General features: G+C 47.1%; 1 long non-coding RNA gene across 1 annotated transcript; it reads right to left on the bottom strand.

Annotated features, from left to right (window-relative positions):
• Positions 1–1,049: 1,049 nt before the first annotated feature.
• Positions 1,050–17,807, bottom strand: LOC117245054. The gene is made up of 7 exons (XR_004499215.1): positions 17,715–17,807; positions 11,474–11,514; positions 10,429–10,585; positions 3,759–3,884; positions 2,401–2,511; positions 2,028–2,102; positions 1,050–1,191 (listed from the first exon to the last, which is right to left on the bottom strand). It is a non-coding gene; the product is annotated as an uncharacterized LOC117245054 (long non-coding RNA).
• Positions 17,808–19,045: the final 1,238 nt, after the last annotated feature.

The following is a 19,045-nucleotide window of genomic DNA, read 5'->3' as shown; positions in this document are numbered from 1 at the left end:
AGGTTTTTATCAAGTGTTTTAAAAACATCATTTAATCCCCCTAAAGGTGTGCCCTAAGCTCCCAGAACCCTCCTCACCTTTAAGGGAGCAGAGTTAGAAAGGCCCAGGAAAACCCAGTGACAGCCATCAAGTACTTCTGAAAATGGGAGAGTCATTTAGAGCCCTAAGGATGGGATTTCTCAGGGTGTTTCAGTCATTAGAAGTGTAAAAGTTCCATCGATTTTCAGTGGAACTTGATCTCCCTGGGCAGGTGAAAATCCCACTCTGAATTCCAAATAAAGAAGCCAAGAAGCAGCAACTTCTGGCTAAGATCTGAATGCCACAATTACACCTGGACGTGCCCTCCAGTACCTGCAGGGCTTGTAGCCATTCAAGCTCCTGGAGGAATTTAAAACTGCTCTTTGAAACAGGAATATCTGCCAGTGGGTTTATTAACCTGAAAAAAGGATAACCAGGGAGCTGCTCCGGAGTAATCCCAGCCTGGGCTCCCTGTGTTCCACACCCAGACAGTTCATAAAGCAAACACTGCCTGCTTACAGCCAATTATTGCCATTGCTCAGCACATTCTTCCTTCCCTGAAATCAGCAGAAATAGAAAATTCTCCCTTTTTTTTAATCCCAAACTGTTCTGCAGCCTGAGTGAGCCATTTACAGGTCCTGGATGCCCCTTTCCCTGCCTGGTAATGAGCATTTTTCCCAGGTTCATTTCCAAAGCCAGCCCTCCAGGAATTTTCCAGGAATTCAGGCAGAGAGGAAGGGGATTGTGCAGCTCCTCCCAAAGCAGCTGGAGCTCTCCATTGCTGCACAACTCACCGTGGGGACACCAGGGAATCCAGTTCATTTACAGCTGCTTTCATTAACCTGATACACAGTAACAAATTAAAACTTCAATTACCTGCAAGTCAAAATGGAGAAGCTACAGAGACTGAAAAGATACAGGAAAGCATTTAGCCTGCTGAAGTGATAGCACTTTTTTTTCAGCTTTAATTGATTTCCCAATTTCAGGCTGTTTCCATGGCAGCCACACACTTGTCCACGTTCCCACCAACCTGTGCCTCTGGATGCAGCAGCACCTTTGGGTCAGGAGCAGCAGCTGGATGGAACACCAGGCAGGGATGTTGGATAAACTTCACACACTGAGCAAAAATCACATCCTGCTTTGGAGACTGAACTTCAACTGGCTGTGGTAAAGCTGCAAAGCAAAGGTTTGGAGACCTCTGGGAGGAGGAAAGGTTTTGCATCTCCAGGATTTGCAGGCAGGGCATCCATGGGAGGCAGCAGGGACAGAGCTGCTGCAGGCTGAGCTCCAGGATGGGTTAAAATTCCTCCTCTGGCACAGCTGCTCCCCCAGCTCCCTATCTAAGATCATCACTATAAAAAAAAACCAAACCTCTCCATGTTTAAGATCCTGCAGGGAGAAAGGAGAAAGTTTATGAGAAAACTGCCTGATAAAATAAGAGAGGGGGGGGGGAAAACCCAAAGAGATGTAAGGAAAAGCTGCCATCCAGGGATATTAGACTGAGCTTGAGAATAGATTGTATCTGATCAAAAGCTTGTTCCACCAAGCCTCCCCTGGAATTTTAATAAGTGTGAGGCTTGTCTGGCTGTTTTGCACCCCCTCCTGCACACCTTTCCCTGGCAGAGAGGAGCTGGGCTCTCAGAACCTGCCTGGGGAGAGACAAAGGCAAATCTCCTGCAGCCCAGGTTAATAAGGGAGGAAACCTTGGGTTGCTGCTGCACGGCCACCGACCATCCCAGGAAACAAACTGCACTGCTGAGGGGACTAAAAACCTTCTGAAGGCTCCTTCCATCCACACTTAGTGCTGGGCAGTGATGAGGAGGAGGACAGGACACCATCTCAGGGGGACATGTCCTGCTGGAGGCCACACTGAGCTTTGGCCCCAGCCCTGGTCCAGCCTCCAGCAAAGCCCATTTGTCACCTCTGAACAACACCACCACGAGGGAGACCTGGAAAAGCTGTCAGGAGATGTTCCTGAGGGAATAACCCTGAGATGGGAGAATTCTCACCTGGCTGGAGCCCAGGGGAACAGGAATTTCCTCAGAGTTCAGCTGAATAAAATGCAACTCAAGGGGAACAGTCTCCTACAATACAGAGTGATAAACAAAGTAAGCATATAAATAAGTTATTTCTATTAAAAATAAGCTCCCAGCACATTTTGGGACAAGCACCCAAATCTCCACTAATATCCCCCATGAACAATTGCCAAAAAGAGCCAATTGTGAGCTGACAATGTTTGTTGGTATTGTCATGTTAATGTAAAATCTGCCCAGGAAATAAGTCCTTGACAGCAAAACAATTCCTTTTCTCCTCATGACACAACCAAACACAGAAACCAAGTGTCCCACACAGCTGTTTATTTATAAAATACAACATAAATACCTCTGATCACACAGTAAAGGCTCACAGGAGAACTGTTTAGGAAAGCAATTGTTTACATCCAGATGTTTTGGGTCACTGTTCTCTCACTGAGACTGAGGAAAATAAACACACCTGGTAAAAAGCAGGAATTGATTAATCCAGTAAAATATACTATAAGCAAATGAAATTTTGCTGAGATGCCATTAACAGAAGGATTTTTGCACCCTGCATTCCCTTGTATAAAAAATTAATTCCATTTCTTGCCTTGCTCTCTCAACCTTCAATTCCTCCAACACTGCTGATTCCAAAGGAAACATTCCTGGTAGAGCTCAAGCTGATGTCAACACCTGGAATCCCTTTGGGGTTGCTGGGAGTGCTCTGTACCGTGCTCCCACCATCACTGCCTTCATTCCAGGGGGTATTTCAGGAATGGGAATTTAATTGTGGATGGCTACGGGACAAATCTCATCCCAGCCAACCCTGTTTGCATTCCCCAGCTTCAGCCAGATGTGTGGATTGACTTCAACATTTCAGCTGTCCTGCATCCAGCCCAGCTCCTGCCCCACCAGCAACACACAAAGGCCTCAGCTGCTGTAAAATATTTAATTTCCCATTTCTGAAGCTCAGCCAGAGGTTTAACCCCACTGCCAGGATCCCCCTGCATTCCTGACACCCAGCAAAGGGGGATGCAGGAGAGGGCACCGGGTGGCCCATCCCAGTCTGGGGAGGAGAGATGGAGCCTGAAGGGAAGGCTGACTCTTCCCCACCTGCCTGAAGAGGTGACAAATGGAGCTGGAGTGGATATTGTTCACATGATTTGATGTCAATGGGCTGTTAAAAAACACCCTGTCATTGGTAAAAATAATATTTCAATATTAACTTTGTTATTTAGATGAAATGTCTGTGGTGTAATAGCATTACCTTCACAACTGTATGGGTGATGTATTGATGTAGTACATATTCTGGCTGAAGGAAAAAAAATAGTTATGATATTTTTAATAAAAACCCCATTTTCCTGTTCATTTTTGTACACAGCAAACAGATTTCACCGTAGGTGGTTGGATCTAATTCATTAGCTCCATCATGCACTGATATCACAGAATAATCTCCCCATCAGCCCAGCTGCCTCCTTGGAGCTCTCCTGAAGGTACTTGGAAATCCAATTTCCATGTTGAATATCAACCAGTCAGTTCTGGCTCGGCCAGTGATGCACACAATGGAATATTGGAGCCTTTCCCTGTGCCCAGGCCAGGGGGAGGTGGCTGGGAGGGGACAAATCCCATGGCTCTGCCTCTCCTGTGGGCTGGCACATCCTGGGCTCTGCCTTGGCCCCCAAAAAACAAACCCAGTTAAACAAAATGCTGCAGGACTTGACCCACCATCCTGAGGGGGATAGCTCCTGGTCTCTGGATAATCACTGAGGCTGGAAGAGCCCTCCCAGGCCGGGGGAACAGGCATTTCTCAGAGTTCAGCTGGTTAGGAGGCAGCTCAGGGGTAACAGTCTCCTAAAACACAGAGTGAGGAACAAACCAAGTGTATAAATAAGACATTTCTATTAAAAACAACTCCCCAGCAAGACCATCAGTTCCAGGCACCCCCAGCACTGCCACAAGTGCTTTTAAAGCCCTCCAGAGGAGTCCTGCAGGAGAAGCCACACAGGTCAGTCTGTCCAACAGCAGACACCTCCTGTTCTGCTCTCCTGATGCTCCAGACTGAACAGGATGCAAACAAGCTCCCAGATCCAAGGATTTGCAGGGAGCAGCAGAGGGCTCCTGCCCAGCCTGCCCCTCTCCTGGAGGAACACCTCACCAGGACACCTGCATCTCTGGCTTTTCATTTCACTCTTCAATAATTTACATGTGGGGGAAAAAAAAACAACAACAAAAGCACAACTTTTACAAGTGCATCCTCAGCCTAAAGAATATTTCATAGCCTTGAGGAGATTAACTTCCCCAGCAGTGATTTTTCAATGCATATTGCTACAATCAAAAGACAATTCTGTTCCCTGACAGTTATGATATTTCTCAGGGAAAATACGGCCTATTGCTTCCATTTCCGCTGATTCAGAAATCAGATTGTTGTGTTTTGCAGCTCTTTCCAAAACGTTTTCATGCACTTTGGCTCCACCCTGACTAACCCTTGCAGAGGGGCCTCTCAGTGCCCCTGGCATCAGCAGGTTGTACAGAACACTGTGGCAGGAATTCTTTAGCACTGGGGGTTCAAAGGTTATGTTTTTAAGGATGTTTGACATTTCAGCCCACATTTCCCACCCACCTGTGGCACTGACCAGCTCTGAACCCTCCAAACCCTACAGAGAACGGGTCTGACCGGTAGAAAGGTAATTAAATAATAATGGGAATTAGTAATCTGAGGTAAGGAGCATGGGAAGAGGTGTGTCCTGGATTTGGGGAGGTGAGCAGGGCACAGAGGGCTCAGAGGAGGAGGGAAAGCCCCAGGGACACAAGAGGGAGAAATCTGAACCTGAAGGACTCAGGAGAGGAACAAACCAAACCACATTATTGGGGTGGCCGTGGAGCCCATATCCCAACAGCTGCTGCACCCCCATGGAAATCTCCTGGCTGATAAAACATTCCTCCCTGGAATTGCTGCAGCTCACAAACAAGAGCTAAAATAAGAAGAAAACAATGGCATTTCAATTAGAAAAAAATAAATCTCAGGTTCTAAACCAGTTTAGAACACAGTAAACACGTGTCCAGAACAAAAAGCAGAGCTGGGATCCTGGCTGTGGCAGCTGCTGGGCTTTCCCAGGGCCAGGGAACAACGGGAGGGGTTCCCAGCATCAGAATCTGGGAATCCCAAACACAGGAACACTGCAGGGCTGGGGATCAGGTTCTGCTCCAGCTGCCATGGGAGCTGCCAGCCCCCAGATCAGAGTTTTTTAAGGGCAATTTACATCAGCAGCCTCATCTGGATGGGGGAGAATCCCACTGGAACAAGGGTTTGCCAAATGTTTGTGATCATCCCATGCCAAGGGATGAGCCTCAGTGGTTGATGTGCAGGCCCAGCCCCTGCTGAGCCTCACAGCACAGGGGAGGCCTGGGGGGATTCTTCGCTGTCCAAAGCACCACAATTCCTGAATCCACATGGATCCAGCTTTGGAAGGGTTGAGGCCCAGCTGGAAGTTGTAGGAGGCGGAAATTCCTTCCTCTTCTCTCTCAGCTCCCACAGGTGACACTGCCACACCAAACCATGGCACAGAACACCCTCACTGTGACCACCATGGGCACCTCCCAATTTCCATGAGGAACATGGAACATCCTTCCAGCACCTCCTGGAGCCTTGGTGAGCACCTCCCAACTTCCATGAGGAACATGGAACATCCTTCCAGCACCCCTGGAGCCTTGGTGAGCACCTCACCACTTCCATGAGGAACATCATTCCTCCTTCCAGCACCCCTGGAGCCTCAGGGAGCCCCCTGTGCCCACAGTGCCCCAGCAGCAGAGCTGATCCTGTCTGTGGGGACCTGCCAAGCACAGCCCAGGCTCCTGAAGGGCTCTGCTGGTGATTTATTTGTGCCTGGGAGAGGCTGCAGCTCCATCCCCACAGCAATGATTGATCATCACTTCAGAAGGGGTTCATTAGGAGATCCCTTCTCACAAACCCCTCCCCAAACAGGCTGCACTCCTTTAATAAAGCACAAAGAGAAGGTTTTAGCAGCTTGTATCAATATTGCAGCAATGAGTGTAAATTCAGCCCATCTCCATTGTTCAGGTGAGCGTGAAGCAGAACAAGGAACGAGCACTCTGTGCTATTATTGCCCAATCTGCCAGGATCCTGGACTGGCTCTGTTACAGAAATGGGCTCCTCTGCAGTCTGTACTCATCTGGGGGCAGCAGGGAAACGTGTCCTGTGCTTCCAGCTCTCCTCCAGCAGGAGCCCAGCCCTGCCCAGTGCTCCCAGTAAAGGGACTGCACTCCAGTAATGGTTTCCAGCCCGCTGCAGAACACCTTGACACAGCTAACCCGCTCGGGCTGACAGCCACTGAGCTGAGCAGCAGAAAGGGATTTATTCCTAGAGCTCCCTGTTGTGTATTATTAATGCCCAAGTTCTGGATCCCTGCCACTCTCCTGACCCAAAACACAACATTTTTTTCCATTTGACTCTTCCAGTTGATCTCAAAACCCAATCAAGTGTTAAGCAGCTCCCATGTGTGTTCTACAGTGGAAATGAGCTACACTCTAAATTACATTATGCACAAAATACAAGTCCAGGGTACAGAAATAACGCTGAATTTTGGATTTGCCTCTTTGGTGGATTGCTCCTGTTATTTCTATCCCCACCTAGAAGTGCAATTTAAGATGAAGTTGCTGTGTCTGAGGTTTAGTCTTCCTCAAGAACTGAAGTAAAAACCTTGATAAAAAGGGCTGGAATCAGCTACATCCAAGCACTTAAAATTATGAAGAGATGAAGACAGAGCAGGCAATTTCAGTCAGTTAACTAATCATGGAACAACAGGACAGAAATGGCAACAACCCCAAATAATCAGCAGCTGGCTCCCAATGGCAAAGAGAAGAATTTGTCTACACATCCCCAGAGCTGTGTGTGCCTCTCCCAAAGTTTCAGTCTTTTGCTGGAGTTAGGATTCCTTAGAAATGCTGGATTATTCTGCTTGTGGTTTTGCTGCTGGTTTAGATATGTATTTTTATATTAAATGAAACAGCTGAATTGAAATTTGCTCTGTCAATTCCTGCCCTGCCAATAACAGTTATGGACAAACTCTGCTGGTAAGGTTTGGGCTTTGGGGGATCCCTTGCTGGGAATCCGAGGGTTTGGACTGCTCTCCAATGGCAGAGTATCAAATATCATGCAGCAAGATAAGGATATAAGAAAATGTAAAAGAAAATAGTCCCTAAGCAATTTAATACTAAATTAAAAATTGAATCCTAAACCAATTGCCCAGTAATGGACTATTTCTAATTAATTACCTTGTGTGTCTATAAAGATTTTTGTGGACCTCCCAGGCACGATTCATTTTACCAGGGCTGTTTTTATAGGGACTCGTTTATCTCAGTGAATGGGTCTCAGACCATTTGGAAACCCTGCTGAGCTTCACCTCCCAGCCACAGGTAAATGTGCCAGAGGAAACTGAGGCACGGGAGGGATTTGTGATCCAGGATTTGGGCTCTCCAGACAGACAGTCCACAAAGGTTTGTGGACTTTTAGGATTTACCACGAATTTATTTACACAGCAGAACTGTGCCTGTCTCTGCAGGGCTGGGATTAAAACCTGCTCTTTAGGAGACAGAAACTCATCCAAGGCAACAACACAAGTTTCTAAATTTCAGTTTGACTCCAGCTTACAGATAGGAAATGCTGGAGGGAGAGTCTCACGTGTACCAGAGTGACCCTGTGCAGTCAGAAACAGCAGAGATCAAACATCTAAACACAATTTTGTAGGAATTATTTGTCCGTGTTACCTCTGCAGAAGGGCAGGGATGTGACAAAGCCTAATGATCAGCCACAATCCTAATGAAAGCACCTCCAACACCCAGGAGAGCTCAACCCCGGGCTGTTTATGGGATAATATCTGTCCAGCAGAGGAGGAAAAGCTCAGCTGGCACAGATTCTGGCTGGTTGTTCTCTGATCCCAGCCCACAGCTCCAGGGATGGGGTCATTCTCACTTACATCCTCTTAAATTGCTTTGCTAAATGTCAGCTTGGGCCAGGCTATGAAATCCAGCTCCAGCATCTCAGCACCTGCGTGGGGCTCTTTCCTCATCAAACCACTCCCAGAGCTGGGCAGGGCAGGAGTTAATCCAGCACTGAGGGGCTGATGAGGGCACAGCTCTGAAATTCCTGATGGATCCCTCCTGTGCTGCTCATCCCTGCATTCCCTCTCCCATCACATCCCCTGCCACCTCCACCTGCAAAGGCCCCAGTGCCACCATTCTCCATCATTTCTGCTCCAATTCCTTCCCCACTGCCCTTTTCAGTCAGAATTCCTGGGAGATGCTCAGCCCCATGGAAGCATCAAGAGCAGTTTGCCCCATTGATCACTTCCTTGAGAGCATTTCCTGATGGAAAAAACCCAAGAAGTTCTAGGAATTACTTTGTGAGGCATCTGTTAACCAGTTATGGCAGGACTCTTTTCTCCTTCCTAATGTGCAGATTTTTCAGGAAAACACCAAATCACCAGAGATTAATTCCCTGTGATTTCCCTGAAGAGAGAGCAGGTCTCTAACAACAGACATCCCACTGAACCAGGAGAACTCCCATCCATTCAGGAATTTCCCAGGAAAATGGGAGTACTGGTGGGTAACAACAAGCAAATCTGTTTCTGAAAGGACAATTAAAAGGGCTCAAATGTTGTCTCAGTGGGCGAGAGCCTCATCCATCCTGCAGCAAAGCTGATTTGAGCAACGTGAGCAGCATTGAGCTGTACTTTGTAATTAATTTATAATTGCATTTGTTTGCCAGCTCCCTGCATATCAGTTCAGAGCTAAATAATGGGCAGCTATTGCTGATATTCCTGCTATTGACCTTTCTCAGCTGCTCCTTCCAGGGTTCTGTCCTGGTTCCTGCTCAGGTTATTCCGTGTTCTACAATCCTTGCTCAGTTCCATCCCTGGAAGGGCCTGGCTCCAGATTCCCACCTCCATCCAGAGGAACCAGGGGATTAAACAGTCCCAGGACTACAGGAGTGCTGTTCCTCAGGCTGCTGTAACACAGCAGGGTTTTATGGACACGTGTCTCACACAATCTGGGGAGGAGAGCCATAAAACTCCGAGTTCAGCTTCACTGACACATCACACCAGGCACAGAGGGGAATAAACAACTCCTTTATGATCCTACAGACTCTCCCCTTTCTTTTCAATTACTTTTTCTCTTCTAAAGATATAACTACAGGTTTTCTTTGCTGGGGTTTTTTTGCATCTGAGGGATTTTCCTTTAAGTTGTTTATAATTAAAAGGTGTGCAAAATGCCAAGATATTATTTGCTCTTTCACCAGGGATTTAAAGAACCATCACAATAAATCAATGAAAGGTTCACTATAAAGGGAGGGAGAGATGGATACTGCCAATATGAAACAGCAGTGAACTGTAAAAATAAGAATTAGGGTGCTGAGCTGTTTGTCAAGCTTGTGAAAGCACTGACAGGGAAAGCAAGAAATTCTGTTTAGAATCACAAATGGCTTAGGTTGGGAGGGAACTTAAAGCCCACCCTGCCATGGCAGGGACATCTCCCAGTGTCCCAGGCTGCTCCAGCCCGTGTCCAGCCTGGCCTGGGACACTGCCAGGGGTCCAGGGACAGCCACACTGGATCCCACAGACATTCCAGCCCGTGTTCAGGTGGAAGGAAAGTCCATGTTGGAGATCCTCAGTGCACCAGAGGCTCCTGAGCGAGGGCTTGGAGCCACAGCACAAGGACTGGAGCAAAAGGACAGGGATGGAGGTGGGGCAGAAAGGAAGATAAACCAACAGCATCCCCAGCCCCAGCTCCTCTGGGCACCCTCACCTCTCTCCCAGGGAGGAATTCCTTTTGTACACAACCTCAATTCCCCTCTCTGAGTTGCTCTCCAGGCTCCCTTGGAGCACAGTCTCTCTTGCACCAGAGGTCACAGAAAATACCTCCCCTACTCCCCTCAAACCAGCAGCAGCCACAATTCCTGCTTGTCCCAGCAGCAGCCACAATTCCTGCTTGTCCCAGCAGCAGCTCCCAAGCACAGGATAAGGGCAGTGCCTCAGCCCTGCTTTCCTTCAGCTCTTACCAGATTTCCCAATATCCCAGGAATTACAGGAGGACAGTCCCTGCTCAGGAGCTCCTCTGGGCCAGGAGGGTTTGGGGGTTTGGTGCAGCCTGTCAGGCTATTCCAGGAGCAGGGAAAGCCAGAAGAGCAGGCTGCAGGGAATGCAGGAGCCCTGCACTGCTCTGCAGAGGGTTGAGCAGAGTGCTCTGCTCAGGCCAGGGTGAAGCTCTTGGGGAGGGAGCTCATCCTCCCCAGCAGGGCAGAGGGGGCTCTGTGAGGAGCAGGAGCCATGGGCACACACCACAGATCCAGCTCCACATCCCTGAGGGATCCACAACTTACACTGGAATCCGAGCTGTGATGGACTGGTCCCACCTGAGGACAAAGGAGGAATTATTGCCTCAGGAGATTCCTTAGGGTTGTGTTTCTGCCAAAGGAGAACATCTCCACTGGCTCAGCTCACAAATCACACTGGAGCAGGTCTCACTGATCACAGCACCTAAAGACATGGAAATTCATTCAGTGAGCACCACAACCATTCACCAAAGAGCTTCACCACAGAACAGAACCCCAATTAACTCCTTCATTAGCCCCTCCCACCTGATTTCCTCATCATTCCAATAAAGTCCATTTGATTCCCTCATTCCCTAAGTTGATCCAGAGGCTGTTTTGCTCCTTTCCTGAGATGTGCTGCCACAAAGGCTGGAAGTAACAATTTATTACCTTGGAACACTATGCAAATGAGCCCATTCGTATGCATATATCCAGTATTTAAATTATCCCCCTGCTGTCTGCCACTCTGGTGCATTTGAACAGGTTCAGATTTATAGGGATTTCTACCCAATTCAGATCTGCTCTCTAAACAGAGTGTTCCTTCTGCTGTGGCACACGGGGCTCCTGCCACTGATCACCCTCCACACCTGGACGCTGCTGTGAGAACAGCAGAGGTTCAGAGGTGTTTGCTGCTGTTAGAAAAGGGTTCTTTTATGGCCACAGGGCCCTCCAGCCCCAAATCCTGGAGATCCAGGTGCTGCCAAATCGCTTTGTGCTGTCCCACAAACAGAGCTGAGCCAGCCTCTGCTCAGAATTCAAACAGCAAAGAGCAGCAGGAAGGCTCTCAGAAGAAAGAGGAGACTCAGAAAGAGATTTTAGTCAAATTCAGTCTTTTCCAGGCCCCATAAGACAAATGTAAATCACTCCACTTCTCCAGTTTAGCCCAGATTGTTTGTCACAGTTCTCCAGGGAAAGGGCCACTCACTATTTAAACCTGCACAATTCCACAATAGCTCTGATGCCTAACACAATCTTTCATTTCATTCTTCACTCACAATTAGACTGCGCACTAATTCCTGTAGCCCTCAATTATGAGCACGGTTTAACGACATACCTGAAAGAATTTGAGAGACATTTTATCTCCCGATGCAGCCCCTGAAAAAAAAAAAGGCCATAATTGCTTGTCATTCAAAGAAAATTAAAAATCATTTGGGGGATGATGTGAATGGAATTTGCAATGAATCTCAGGAATTTTCCCTCTCCAGGAGGAGCCCTGTGCATCAGAAGGCCCCTCAGCAGACAGCTGAAGGACAAGGACTGCTCTGGGTGTGGATTTCACCACACCAAGGGCTCCTCAGATGAGTTCAGATGTTCATTTTTCCCCTCAGATGACCTGTACCTAATCATGCTGCATTCCCCCTCCCTGCCATGGAAATGGAGCTGTCAGCTGCTCCTGGAAGCCCCAGCAGCCGATAAAAGGCAGGAATTAACACATGTGGCAGCCGCTCATCCCATCACCTCCCAGCTGCTGGAGTCCTCCTGGAAGCCTCAGAGCACTGAACACCTCCCCAATGTCACCGGCACAAAATCACAGCCAAATTAATTCATCCTGAAGCAGGTGGGTTTTCAGGCACATCAGGGGATATTTTCATGCTAATAAAAAGAAAACCCAATCCAAACCACCAGGTTTGGTGCCTATGTTTCTTTTTAAAGATTCAACTGAGAATCAACCATGGATTTTTTTTTTCTATAGAACATCTGGCCCTGTAATCCACAACACATTTTCCTATCAGAAGCGACACAGAAATAAGAAAATAAATGGAGTTTCACAGGGAAATATTTTTTCTAATTGAAGGTTAAGTAGTTAATTTTTATTTTTTATTATTTTTTTTAATAAAAGTGTTAGTGTTTTTAGTGATTTTAGTACAAGCTCAGGGCAAAAGCAGCCAGAACATCTCATTTAAGCCCCTCAATAGTTCCCAAAATTAGTGACATGGTGTAACTTTATCTTTCTGTTCTCAGCCCCACCTCCCCATGCACCTCCTTCATTTGCAAGTGTTTAATTACCTCATCAGCCCTTCCCCACGTGTGTCTGCTCCCTGAGCACACAGAGTTCAGCCCTTCCTCCTAAATGAGCCTGGATTTAATATTTTGGGGTTGCCTCGTTTTTCAGTGTGTCTGAGCCTTATCTGCTGCCGACTGTCCAAACGCCGCTCCCAAGAAAGAATTTTTCATTTCCTTTGGGCTTTTCTCAGCTGTTTGTCGCTATCTGAACGCTCCACAACATTAATTAAACTGACAAGGTAGGGCAGCAAAATTATCTCCACTTCACACACAGGGGGCTGAGGCAGAGAGTTCAAGTTAAAATTGAAAATAAACTCCACAGAAATATTGTAGTCGAAAGAAGCTCCAAAAGGCAGCGCTGCCTTTCCATGAGGGCACAGGAGGAGGACCTGGACAGGCACAGGTGTCAGAAAAAACAATCTGAGCACAGAAAACTTCCATTTAGCCTTGGATTTACAGTTTGAGCCTGAAAACTCAGAGCTGAGTGCAGAGCAGTCCAAGGCAGCCACACGGGGTGATCTGTGCTGGGCTTCCCCTGCTGATGCATGGATGGAATTTGAAGTGAAACAGCCCCAAAAAAAGCAACATTAAGAGATCTAAACTAAAGGTTTCAGTGCTGCTAAAGAAGCAAACATCACTCTCCAAGTTCAGGGAATTAAAAGGGATGCATTTATCACCTGCCACATCCCTGAGGAGGCTCCACTGCACAGCTCCCACACTTTGGTGGGATCAGCACTCGGCTTTCCCGTGTTTTCCATCACCAGGATAAAGAGGCTGCTCAAACTTTGCAGCCCTGGGGCCATCACCAGGCTGGCAGAGGTCACATCTGACTGACCCCAATGTTACTGGTGAAAATTTCAAGTGCAAATTGCAAATTTTTCAGGAGTTTGAATCTTTACCCAGCACGGACAAGAGCTGCTCCCAGAATAAGCTGGAGGAGCTGGGAAAATAGAGCCCAACACCATTCCTGAGGTGGGGCTGCAGCTCTTTCCACTGGGAACAGCCCCTGGGTGTCATTACAACTCCCCAGCTCAGGCAGCAGCTGTGATTCTGTTCCTTCATGCACCGAGAGCCTCCTCACGTTCATTGGAACACGTGAATCTCATCAGAGTCACCCAAAGAAGGGCTGCAAAAGGAGGTTTGTGTGCTGTTCAGACAAGGAACAGATCATTCTGGATGCTCCCGTGACTGTGCTCTCCTCTTGGCAAGGCAGAGCTTTGTGACAGTCCCAACGTGTCAGACTCCGTCCCCAAAAATACAATCCTCCAGCTAATTTGTAGACTCTCAAAGCCAATACTCTCAAAAATAAATGACAAATATAGAGACAAAAATCATCAAAATGCTTGCAGAAAGCAAGGGTTTAAACTGCCAAAGAAATGTCACAACATTTTCTCTGAAAATTCTTCATAGCCTTCCAATCAGTTCCAGAATCTTCTGCTGCTTTCCCTCCCTACAAACTGAAACGTAGCAAGGTGCTGATTGCGAGGCTTTGCCTCTGCTAAATCCCTTCCCAGCACGTCAAGTGTATCAATATTTGAACAGGCAACGGCAAATTCCACAGCCACACAGATATATTTATTAATTTCAATCATCCAGGCCAGGGAGGTGTGAATGAGGGCACTGTCATTTAGGGCTGTAATTAATCATCCTGGACACTTCCCTGTCAGGGCCCATAAATCAAGGAGCAAAGTGTTTCTCCTCCCGAGTGATACGGAACCAGCATTAACAAAAATCTACCGCTGTCAGGGACTGGGAGATATTTTATCTGCCTTTGACACTGGGCTGTTCCACACAGGTGCCCTCCACCTCAGAATTTATTTTCTGCCTGTAGAGCTCGCATTTTAAAAATATGAACAGAGCAGAACAACAAGGCTGGAGTACAAAGTTGCCAAATGCCAAGACAGAGGAAAGTTTCTGAGGGGAAGGAAAAATGCCCTGACACATCAATCCAAGGCATAACAAACACAGGTTGGAAATAAGAAATGACAAATCCCCGTTTGCAGGGCAGGGCAAGGCAGTTCCTGGGTTGTAGAACAGCTCTGAACCAGCTCCACATCCAACAGACACAGGCTCCTTAAGGAAAATACAAGGAAAAACGAGGCTTAGAACACTCATTAAGAAAATATGAAGAACTAAATCTCCTTTCTAAAAAAATACCTGAGTCCAGTGGACACGTCCATGGTGAGGAGATTGCCAGGCTGGTGCTCCTCAGCTCGTGGCAGAGCTCACCAGCCTCTCCTGCCATGGCATTGCCTGCTCACATTTCACACCAGAAACGTGAAATATGAACCATTAAGCCTTCACATTTTCACTGCCTCAGAAGATGATTTTAAAGTGTAGCTATACAGCAGCATTTATTACCTTTAATGTCTGGATGGAGCTGCTGAAAGCCAAACCCAAAACAGCCAGGCACAGCCAGGCGTGTGAGACCTGCACTAACAGCTCGTCTGAAACACATTCAAACACTTGAAATACTTTAAAAAACCCTCGGTGTCATTTTATTTGACATTTCTTCCATCTCCAGCTACACCACGTGCTCCTGGGATTATTCACAGCATCTCCTAGCAGCCATTCTGGCACTGTCCACAACCCAGATTTCCTGGGGGTTGCTCTGATCTCCAGGCAGGAGCTGGAGCAGTTTTAGGGCTGTTGCTGGCACCAAAAGCACCTGAGGAGGATCTCAGGCAGCTGCCATGAGGAACTGGACACTGAATTTTCTGGAAGGGTCAAGCTGAGCAGAGCCCAGCCCTGAGATGATAAAACACAGCCATGAACACACCTCACCACCTGGCACTAAACACAGATCAAGGTTCCTCCCGAGACCTTTCTTCTTTAAACATTTGAGATCTCAGCACTTCAATTCTGCCAGTAACAATTCAACCTGCAACTTCTTATCCCACTTATTCGCAGGCTACAAATTTTATAGCCAAAATCAAACCTAAATATACCGATTGCAATCTACCACGGGAAAAGAAATCATAAAATTTCTTATTTAATCACACAATTCTATCAGCAATCTGCTGCAAAACAGATGCACAAGTGTATTACTGCCTGTGCTCTAAGTGCTAAGGTGGAATTCTGCCCACAGGCAATAACTGTAAACCCAGGTCTGAGATAATCCAGTTGTAAAACACCAAGCATAAACCACATGCTTTTAGCCTCTGATGGAAGCATTCTTCTCCAAAGCACAATTTACATTTAAATTGATATTGTAGGGAATCAAATACTCAAAATAAGTGTCAAGGTTTTCTTCTTCACCAAGTTGTTTCCTAATTGGATTCAAGTGTTTTGCCCAACCATTTCATAGTCTTATTTTGTTCTGGAAATTAAAAATAAAATCTTTCATTATTCATGATCCCTAACTTCTGGGAAGTGCCTCAAATTGTTTTTGTTAAGAAAATACAAACAGGCTGTTTTCATTTAACTGCTGAGTCCCAGCAAACAAAAGGGAAGCGATTCCTCCTGGTGCAGTAAGAGCACAGAGCTCCCATGGAAGCCAGCAAAAACATCCACGTCCAGAATCCCTCTCCCAGCCTTCCCCAGCCAGGGGAAGGGAGCACTGGGGCCTCCTCACTGGGGTGCTGGAGCCCCCCTGCCTTCCCCAGACCTGCTTCTTCTTCACCCCAATATTTCCAGTGAACTGCAAACCCAGACTCTGGGCTCCCTGCAGGACAACTGCAATACTTCAAACACTTCTGGCCAAACAAACAAACAAAAATAACCAAAAAACCCAAACTGCAGAAATAAAGCAGAAGTTCCCAGAGGGAGAATTTTCCAGATGAATTTTATAGCTCAGGAGGCTGAAGGACATCCTTAACCAGGGGAAACCTGGTGGCTGCAAGAGCAGCGAGGTGCCCACCACACCTCACCTTTCTGGCAGGGCTGGAAGGGAACAGAATCATCCAATTCTTCCTTTGCTGCCACAAGGACAAGGCACAGGTGCTGCCATGGGCTGTTAGACACAAATAAAATACATTAAGTGGTAAAAGAACCCCGTTGAGTGACTCCCTACCAAGTTGGGTTTTTTTTTGTTCTGGCAAAAAACATTGTGAGAACAAAGTTCTGTGAGAAACTTCTTGGCAGTAAATGTGGAAAACCAGTCAAGTGCTGGGATTTCACACAGAAGCCACACAAGGTCCCTGATGGCTGCTCTGGCAGATTGCTCGAGTTAACAAAAACACTTTACACACCTCCAGTTCCTTCATTTCTGTCCCAAGTACCGCAAATGGAATCACATTTGCCCTTGCTCAGCTGCAGCTCCAAACTATTCCAGATGTGCTGAAATCTCCCAGGCTGAGCAGGTTCATTTTTAATTCACAAAATCTCCTTCTGCACCTGCCTTTTCTGTTCTGCTCCTACAAGAACTTCAGGCTGCAGCTCCTGCCAGCCTCCTCTGCCAAGTGCTGCTGGTGTAATTCCCCTCCAGCTCATAACATCACCCAGGGAAAGTTCACTCATCAGCTCTCCTTACAGCTAAATGTGCTGCTAATTTGTGAAATATTTCACCTGACCCCTCAAATCAAAGCTGAACACTTCCATGTTCTTTCTTTCCTTAAATAACCCATTCAAAGCCGTTTATTCCACTTCATTAAAATCGAAAGTTGATCTGAAAAACAATAGCTGGGGCTTGCACTGGATTGAGCTACACACCATCAGTGCAGCAGGAAAACAACAGCAAAAACCAGAATATTGCTGAACTCTAAGTGATCATCACCTTTGCAGGGATTTATTTTTCACATGGATCTTTTGCTGGTTTATACTGGATTTAAAACACCCATCCCAGCAGTGTCCTGGGAAGGGAAGGGCCCATCCCGCCCCATGGAGCAGCTCCATCTCCAGGGTCCCCAGCTGGGCATGGACAACTGGGACCAAATTTAACCCAGCCTCAAAACAACCAGGCATTGCACAACCTCACTGAGCCACCAGACCAAATTCAGCCACTGGAGGCCAAAATCCCGACAATTTCTTCCTAAAAATCCCAACTCTCCAACAGGAAAAGGAACAATAAAATAATGATTTCAAGGGAACTCAACAGACTCAGCAAGCTGCTAAATTCACTTCCTAAATGAAGGAGTGTAAAGGTGAAAGGAATGAAGAGGATTTACTTTTATTGGCACAAGAAAAACTTTCCCTTTAACCAAAGGGCAGCAGCTGGGTATAGTTCAGGTTTTTAAGCACATTTATAAAAAGCTTTCATTTAGGAAACATTTATATTTTCATCCCAAATTCCCACCTGATAAATTTTTATCAAATTGTTAAAACACCATCAAGAAAGAAGAAAGTTTTAGGACCTCTTCTCCTAGAGAGTGACCCACACCACAGAGCTGCTTGCAGGGTGGCAGAACAGGCAAACCTCAGGCTATAAAAATGTATTTAGAGGGTACAGAAATTAAACATTGTTGCTCAGTTTGGGTTAAATAAATTCACTCCCTTGCACTTGTGTTGGCTGATACAATCCAAGACCTAAAAAACTTCCTTTGGAAGAAGCTGGATGAGGCCCTTGGCTGGTGAGGAGGAGCAAACAAGATCCCAATCCAGAAAAAATAATGGTAGGAGGAAATCGGGAGCCTTAAATTCTCTCTGCCTCCACCCCTGGGAGGGAGCATCCCATGAGGACAGCGCCTGGGAGTGCTTGGGATCCCACAGGATGGGCATTTTCCCCATTTCCAGCTCCTTCAGAGGCTGGTGCTCACCTGCCTTCACCTAAGGCTCATTAGCGTTAATGACACCTTGATTAGCGAGCCCTGCCCTGAGGGAATGCTGCTCCTCAGGATCTCTGCCATTCCAGGGAAACTCCTCCATGAACAGCTGAGAGTGGGAGATCAGCCATCCCTTCTCCCTCACACATCCTTTATATCCTAATGAAGTTTGTCACAGTTGGGTATCGTGGTTAGAAATTCCAGCCAGGGGAACCCTCGGGAATCTAATCCCAAATCCAGCCCCTGGTGGCCTCATTTGTTTGCAGGGAGGAAACGATGCCATTCCTGGGGCAGTTCCATCCTGAGCTGCAGTGAGAGCATCTGACACCTTAAAGGACACCAAGTTCTCTGCTTTCAACCATTGTGGTGGCAAAACCCAGCTTAACCTTGGACAGAAACCGCTCCTGAGAATGGGATGTTCTGTATTTTTCCCACAAATATTTTTGCCATTTCATTTCTCCAACCACAAGAGGTCTTTCACGTGGAACCCAGTGAGGAAAAGGGGCAGGAACGTGTTCCATTCCTCTCCTGGGCCTCCAAAGAATTGCCCCAACCTAAAGTTCCACATGAGATCCAGCCCCACCTTCTGCTCCAGAGCCTTCTGGCCAACCTGTGCCCAGCTGGGTGAGGGTTCCAGGGACAGAGGAATTCAGGGGGCACAAATCAAGGTCCTGAGCAGTAGAGAGCCCAGGAACACCCCCTACATTTGTGCTCTCCGGGTAAGACATCCCACAGGTCTGGCAGGACCTTCCTCCCGCTCTGGCTCCCATCAGAGCAGGGAATTCTCAGGGATCTGTCCTGGGACAGCCCCACAGCAGAGAGATCTCAGCACTAAAATCACAGCTCAGACATCTCAGCACTAAAATCACAGCTCAGAGATCTCAGCACTCAGATCACAGCTCAGAGATCTCAGCACTCAGATC

The sequence above is a fragment of the Parus major genome, chromosome 12, assembly GCF_001522545.3.
Source record: "Parus major isolate Abel chromosome 12, Parus_major1.1, whole genome shotgun sequence".
Lineage (NCBI taxonomy): Eukaryota > Metazoa > Chordata > Aves > Passeriformes > Paridae > Parus > Parus major.
This window is presented reverse-complemented; position numbering and strand designations above follow the sequence as displayed.